A 7274-nucleotide genomic window follows, 5' to 3' on the forward strand; every position below is an offset into this window, starting at 1 on the left:
GCTGACCCCAAGATCAAGACAGCTCTGGAAAGTATGCCTCAAGCATCTTTCCAAAGCTGTCGACCATTGTTGACGCTGTTGAAATCTGTTAAACAAACTCCAAAGGTTTTGACAATCGTCCACCACAACACGCAGGGTCTGCCATGTCACATGGTGGACCTGAAATCGCATCACGAGCTCCGACAAGCAGATGTGCTTTGCCTAACAGAGACACACTTGTCGGGCTCCTCTGTCGCTGAAATTTTTCATTTGGAGGGGCACACCGTGTTCACACGTAGCAGACAGCTGTCTTACAACAGCTGTGTGAACATGGCCAAAAAAGAGGGAGGTGGAGTTGCGATGTACTGTAGAGACACTGTTCAAGCAGAGCCTCGCAGGTACATGCAAAACGTCACTGATTTGGAGTTTGTTGTCGTCAAAATTGAGGCTCCAGTCAAAGTGCTAATAGCGACTGTGTACAAACCGCCAAGTTTTCAACTGGGAATCTTTCTCCCAAACTTGGAAAAGCTCTTGGACTCATTGGAAATGTCAGGTCAGCAGCCCATCGTTGTTTGTGGCGATTTTAACGAGGACCTCCTTTCAAAAGGGACAAAAAGTATCCGAGATTTGTTTCAGTCCAGAGGGTACACTCAATTAGTAGCAAATTCGACAACCGAAAAGAACACACTGATTGACCACATTTATATTTCACATCCCGATAAATGTCTTCAATCAGGTGTTCTCCAAACGTATTACAGTTACCACAGTCCAGTTTATTGTGTTTTGACTGACTAATAGCCTCTCCAGCTGTTCTGTCCAAGACCTGTTGTGCCACGTTTTACAGTGTATCTGGAGTCTGTGATTTGGTTATTTATTGAGCTAATTGATTTATTGAGCTAATTATCATTGTGATTTATTGAGCCAAGTGATTTGTGATTTATTGAGCTAATTATCATTGTTAAATCATGCTGTAATTTATTTCAGGATTTACTCGTTTAGTCTTTGTGCATTTTGTCATGTAATTGTTTTTCATATGTATGTTGTTACAGTGGCATGTCTTGGCTGGAAATGGTTTAATCTTGTGGAAATGTAAATGTCTTTATTTATATATTTGTGTATTTGTTCATTTTAGAATGGGGTCAGCAAATTCTTCTCATGAGGTCACAAAAGTTACCATGTAATTATGTATTTTTAATCATGCATGTATCATGTAATGTAATTGTATTTTTAATCATGCATGTATCATGTAATCTAATTTTATTTTTAATCATGCATCTATCATGTAATGTTATTGTGTTTTTATTGTATTTTCTTTTTTTTACTGTATTTTCTTTTTTTTCTTTTTCTTTTTCTTTTTCTGCTGGGTTGTTGTCACTATTCATCGTTGCAGGGAGGAAGCTGAACATCCAGCTGAGATGCAGACCAAGCTGCATGTCAAACCAGGTCCATCACAAGGTAAGTGTCTTTTTTTTCCTTTTTTTTTTTTTGAGTGATTCATTTGCATTGAGTGATTTTAACTCAATGATGATGTCATTGTCTTTCTAGGATGATCCAGTGAGAAAGACCCCCAGAGGACTTCAGCAGATCTCTCTCCAGCGACGACAACAACCCAGGAGAAAATAAGGGAAGTAAGATTTAGTTAAATTCTCATCTTTCAATTCAGTCTTTGAAATTTGTAACCAATTTATGTCTTTTAAATCTGACAACATATTATACAGACAGCAGGAAGAAGACCTTCAGAAGACTGCAGCACCAATAAGGGAAGTAAGATTTCGTTAAATTCTCAACTTTCACTTCACTCTTTTGAAATCTGTAACCAATTTGTGTTTTAAATCTGACATTTACAGACAGCAGGAAGAAGACCGCCAGAGGACTGCAGCAACAATAAGGGAAGTAAAATTTCGTTATATTCTCAACTTTCACTTCAGTCTTTGAAACCTGTAACCAATTTGTCTTTGAAATCTGACATTTACAGACGGCAGGAAGAAGACCTCCAGAGGACTGCAGCAACAATAAGGGAAGTAAAATTTCGTTAAATTCTCAACTTTCACTTCAGTCTTTGAAACCTGTAACCAATTTGTCTTTGAAATCTGACATTTACAGACGGCAGGAAGAAGACCTCCAGAGGACTGCAGCAACAATAAGGGAAGTAAAATTTCGTTAAATTCTCAACTTTCACTTCAGTCTTTGAAATCTGTAACTAATTTATGTCTTTTAAATCTGGCAACATTTATACAGACGGTGGGAAGAAGACCTCCAGAGGACTGCAACAACAATACGGGAAGTAAGATTTCATTAAATTCTCAACTTTCACTTCACTCTTTTGAAACCTGTAACTAATTTATGTCTTTTAAATCTGGCAACATTTATACAGACGGTGGGAAGAAGACCTCCAGAGGACTGCAGCAACAATAAGGGAAGTAAGAGTTTTTCAACTTTGACTTTTTTTCACTCCAGGAAGAAAGCCGCCTGCTTTTTTTTTTTTTTTTTTTTTTTTTTTTTTTAAGAAAAATAAACGTTATCTCTGTTACAAAATGATGGTGTATGCCTCTTGAATTATTAATTATGTTCCATGTTTAGCTTTAGTTTGTAACAAACACCATAGATGAAGATGCTGAGAATGAATGGTAGGTGGTGAAATGAATACATTGTAGCATTGTAGTGTAGTGTAGTATAGTATCATAGCATTGTCAATCCTCATTTCTCATTGACAATGAAAAAAATGAAACCGTTTTTCAAAAATCAACATCTCTGGCATAGTTTGACCTAGACACACTATTCAAACTTAAAAGGTAGATCTAAAAGTTCTCAACGTACGTGGGGTGCGAATTTGCACGGAGCACAGCCCACTCTCGCGATTTCCCAACGGGAAATTGTCTAGTGTTTGTATTACTACACCCCCTTGCCTGATTTCGGCACTTAACTCGTCCCTCACCGTTGAGCGCACACACACAAAAAATATATCAAAACGTGCGGCTCGCTCTGACTCGGTATGCTATTATTCAGTTTTCCAGAATATTAATTTTTCGCGTCGTAAGACGCGAAAAACTGTTTCCCATCAGAATGAATGGGATGAGGTCAAAAGAACTCGCAAATCTGCCTCTTTTTCAAACATCTCCTGCTCTGGCCTACTTTCACCTAGAAACACCATTCAAACTTTAAAATGTAGGCACGGGTCTTGTCTATTTGAGTTGCATTTGAACTTTTTTTCTACGATGTTTCGTTTTTGAACCCTGACCCTCTAATGATGGTGAGTGATTTTGGAAAAACTCAGGACTTTATAATGGGTGTGTATTGCGTGAGCTAGAGTGCAGAACATCACTGCTAGAGTGGAGAGCAGCTGGACAAACTTGAGAAAAAACTCTCTTCAGCTTGATTTGGGTCCCACAGCTTTTACTTCACATAGACAATATATACATAGAAGTGTAGGAAATCTTGTTGGCTTTCAGGCGATGGTCTTATTTCAGACGTGGGACTCATCCTTTTGGCTGTCGAAGGCCTAGAGTGACAAGAACTCCAGCATCTCCCCCATAAGCCGCAGTGTTAACTAAATTTCTGGAGTGGAGCAGACAGTACCGGTTTTGTCTCTCGCTCTGGCTCCCTCATTTTTCACTCTACAGAAATAAAAAAGACATCACATGGTTCAGCAATGTCTCCTGTTACTCAATGTCTGCATATTTTAGCAATAACCATTAGACTTTTTTCTCAAACTGCAGGAGTTTGGGAGGTGTTTTCCCATTCATCCTTATGGGGACATTTTCAAATTTCATCCTGCTACTGCTTCAGCATAGATTCAGCTACAGAAACCGTTCAACTATCAAAATGTTCGGCTTTTTGAGCTCTTTCAGCCTAGATATAATATAATGTAAATATGAAAGTTCTCAACGTACGTGGGGTGCGAATTTGCACAGAGCACAGCCCACTCTCGCGATTTCCCAACGGGAAATTGTCTAGTTTATTATTATTCTCCCTCCCGTTTTTCGGTTCGTAACTTGCCCCGCAGCTTTGAGCGCACACAAACAAAAAATATATCAAAACGTGCGCCTCGATCGGACTCGCTATGCTATTATTTATTTCTCCAGAATATTTATTTTTCGCGTCGTAAGACGCGAAAAACTGCGAAAAATTTCCCATAAGAATGAATGGGACGAGGAAAAAAAAACTCGCAAATCTTCGACGTTTTTCAAACATCTCCTGCTCGGGCCTACGTTGACCTAGAAACACCATTCAAACTTTAAAACGTAGGCACGGGTCTTGTCTATCTGAGTTGTATTTGAAGTTTTTTCCCACGATGTTTCGTTTTTGAACTCTGACCCTTGAAAGATGGTGAGTGATTTTGGAAAAATTCAGGACTTTATAATGGGTGTGTATTGCGGAATGTTCGTGCAGAGCCAACTGCCAGAGTGGGGGGAGACTCAGAAAAACTCTCACAACTTTTCTCTTTCTCTGACGACCACAGCCACAAATTACACAGTAGAAAAGTGATTTTTTCACCAAGTTGTAGCCACACTTGTCCTCTTTCTCCCAATGTGTCCACTTTATTGGTAGGATTTACGGTTTCTGATTTATCTGCCTCCAACCGACAAGAGTAGCTGTCAACTGCTCCATTTACCCCAATGTTAATCTGGAGGAGGATTTTCGAGGATTTTCCAAACTGCCCCTGTTTTTAACTCGCTCCTATTACCACATTTCAGAAGCTAGGACCACCAAAAATAATGGCTGTGTTCTTTAAGGCCTTCCTGGCTTGATGGTGAAGAAAATTTTCCAATATCATGTTTGGTTTTGAAGATATAGCACTAGTTTGAGGTCTAGATTTGGGGCAAAAGTCACTCTCAAATCAGCTGTCCCAGGTGGTTGCTAGGGGTTAACGACAACCATCACCGCGGCAACCAAGCCGAACTGGGCCTGCAGATGTTGGTATTACTACACCCCTTTGCCATATTTCGGCACTTAACTCGTCCCGCACCGTTGAGCGCACGCACACAAAAAATATATCAAAACGTGCGCCTTGCTCTGACTCGGTATGCTATTATTCCGTTTTCCAGAATATTAATTTTTCGCGTCGTAAGACGCGAAAAACTGTTTCCCATAAGAATGAATGGGACGAGGTCAAAAGTCTGCGTCTTTTTCAAACATCTCCTGCTCTGGCCTACTTTCACCTAGAAACACCATTCAAACTTTAAAATGTAGGCACGGGTCTTGTCTATTTGAGTTGTATTTGAACTTTTTTCCTACGATGTTTCGTTTTTGAACCCTGACCCTCTAACGATCGTGAGTGATTTTGGAAAAACTCAGGACTTTATAATGGGTGTGTATTGCGTGAGCTAGAATGCAGAACATCACTGAGTCTCCCCCACACACACACAGAGAGAGACAGAGAGAGAGACACACAGACACACAGACAGACACACACGGACACACACACAGAGACAGACAGATAGACAGAGACACACACACATAAACACACACACACACAGACAGACACACACACTCCTTATGGGGACATTTTCAAATTTCATCCTGCGACTGCTTCATCATACGTTCAGCTACAGAAACCGTTCAACTATCAAAATGTTCGGCTTTTTGAGCTCTTTCAGCCTAGATATAATATAATGTAAATATGAAAGTTCTCAACGTACGTGGGGTGCGAATTTGCACAGAGCACAGCCCACTCTCGCGATTTCCCAACGGGAAATTGTCTAGTTAAAGTTATTATTCTTCTTCCGTACGTTTTTCAGCTCGCTACTTCTCCTTCAAATTTTGTGCTACAGAAACCATTCAACTATCAAAATGTTCAGCTCGTTAAGGACATTACTGCTTCTATTTTTCATTTTTCTATCTTTCATACTTTTGGAAATATTCAGCTTTTTCTGCCAAATTTTCCCCATTCATCCTTATGGGGATTTTTTCAAATTTCGCTCTGCTACTACTTCAGCATACGTTCAGCTATAGAAACCGTTCAACTATCAAAATGTTCAGCTTTTTAAGCTCTTTCAGCCTTGTACTTTTCAGCTTTTTAGCTTTTCAACTTTTTCAAATATTCAGCTTTTTAAAAAAAAAATTTAACATTGAAACAAATGGGAAAATCCTCAAATCCTCCTCAAAACTCATCCACTTTCAACCTCTTCTGCTCCCTCATACTTTGAGCTAGAGACACCATTCCAACTTTAAACTATTCACAAGACCTTGAACTATTGACCTTGTTTTTCAGTTTTTGAAAATATTTTACGGTTTTGAAATTATCACAGTTTTAGTTTTAATGATTTTTAGCTCGTGTTCTGGGTTTATAATGGGTGTGTATTGCGTGAGCTAGAGTGCGGAACATCATCGCTAGAGTGGAGAGCAGCTGGAAAAAGTTTAGAAAAAACTCTCTTCAGCTTGATTTGGGTCCCACAGCTTTTACTTCACATAGACAATATATACATCGAAATGTAGGACATCTTGTTGGCTTTCATATGATCATCTTATTTCAGATGTAGGACTTATACTTTTGGCTGTAGAAGCCCTTGAGCGACAAGCACTCCAGCAACTCCCCCATAAGCCGCAATGTTAACTTGGAGCCTAAATTTCTGGAGTGGAGCAGACGGTACCGGTTTTGTCTCTCGCTGTTGTGCCCTCATTTTTCACTCAACAGAAATAAAAAACACATCACATGGTTCAGCAATGTCTCCTGTTACTCACTGTATACATATTTTGGCCATAATCATTACACTTTTTTCTAAACCTGCAGCTGTTTGGGAAGTGTTTTCCCATTCATTCTTATGGGGACATTTTCAAATTTCATTCTGCTACTGCTCCAGCATATGTGCAGCTACAGAAACTGTTTGGCTGTCAAACTGTTCAGCTTTTTAAGCTCTTTCAGCCTATTACTTTTCAGCTTTTCAACTTTTTCAGCTTTTTCAAATATTCAGCTTTATGTTCAGCTATAGAAACCATTCAACTATCAAAATATTAAGCTTTTTAAGCTCTTTCAACCTTGTACTTTTCAGCTTTTCAACTTTTTAAGCTCTCAAATATTCAGCTTTGTGCCTCTACAGCTTTTTCAAGTATTCAGCTTTATGTTCAGGTATAGAAACCGTTCAACTATCAAAATGTTCAGCTTTTTAAGCTCTTTCAGCCTATTACTTTTCAGCTTTTCAACTTTTTCAACTCTCAAATATTCAGCTTCATGTTCAGCTATAGAAACCGTTCAACTATCAACATGTTCAGCTTTTTAAGCTCTTTCAACCTTGTACTTTTCAGTTTTTCAACCTTTTCAGATTTTTCAAATATTCAGCTTTAAGTTCAGCTAGAGA

At 39.0% G+C, this 7274-nt stretch overlaps 1 long non-coding RNA gene across 1 annotated transcript; it reads left to right on the plus strand.

The window, feature by feature from the left end:
- Positions 1-273: 273 nt before the first annotated feature.
- On the plus strand, positions 274-2476 carry LOC311269418. Its single transcript, XR_014624089.1, has 2 exons — positions 274-1434; positions 1525-2476. It is a non-coding gene; the product is annotated as an uncharacterized lncRNA (long non-coding RNA).
- The last annotated feature ends 4798 nt before the right edge of the window (positions 2477-7274 follow it).

Source organism: Pagrus pagrus (assembly GCF_965226575.1).
Source record: "Pagrus pagrus genome assembly, chromosome: 14".
NCBI lineage: Eukaryota > Metazoa > Chordata > Actinopteri > Spariformes > Sparidae > Pagrus > Pagrus pagrus.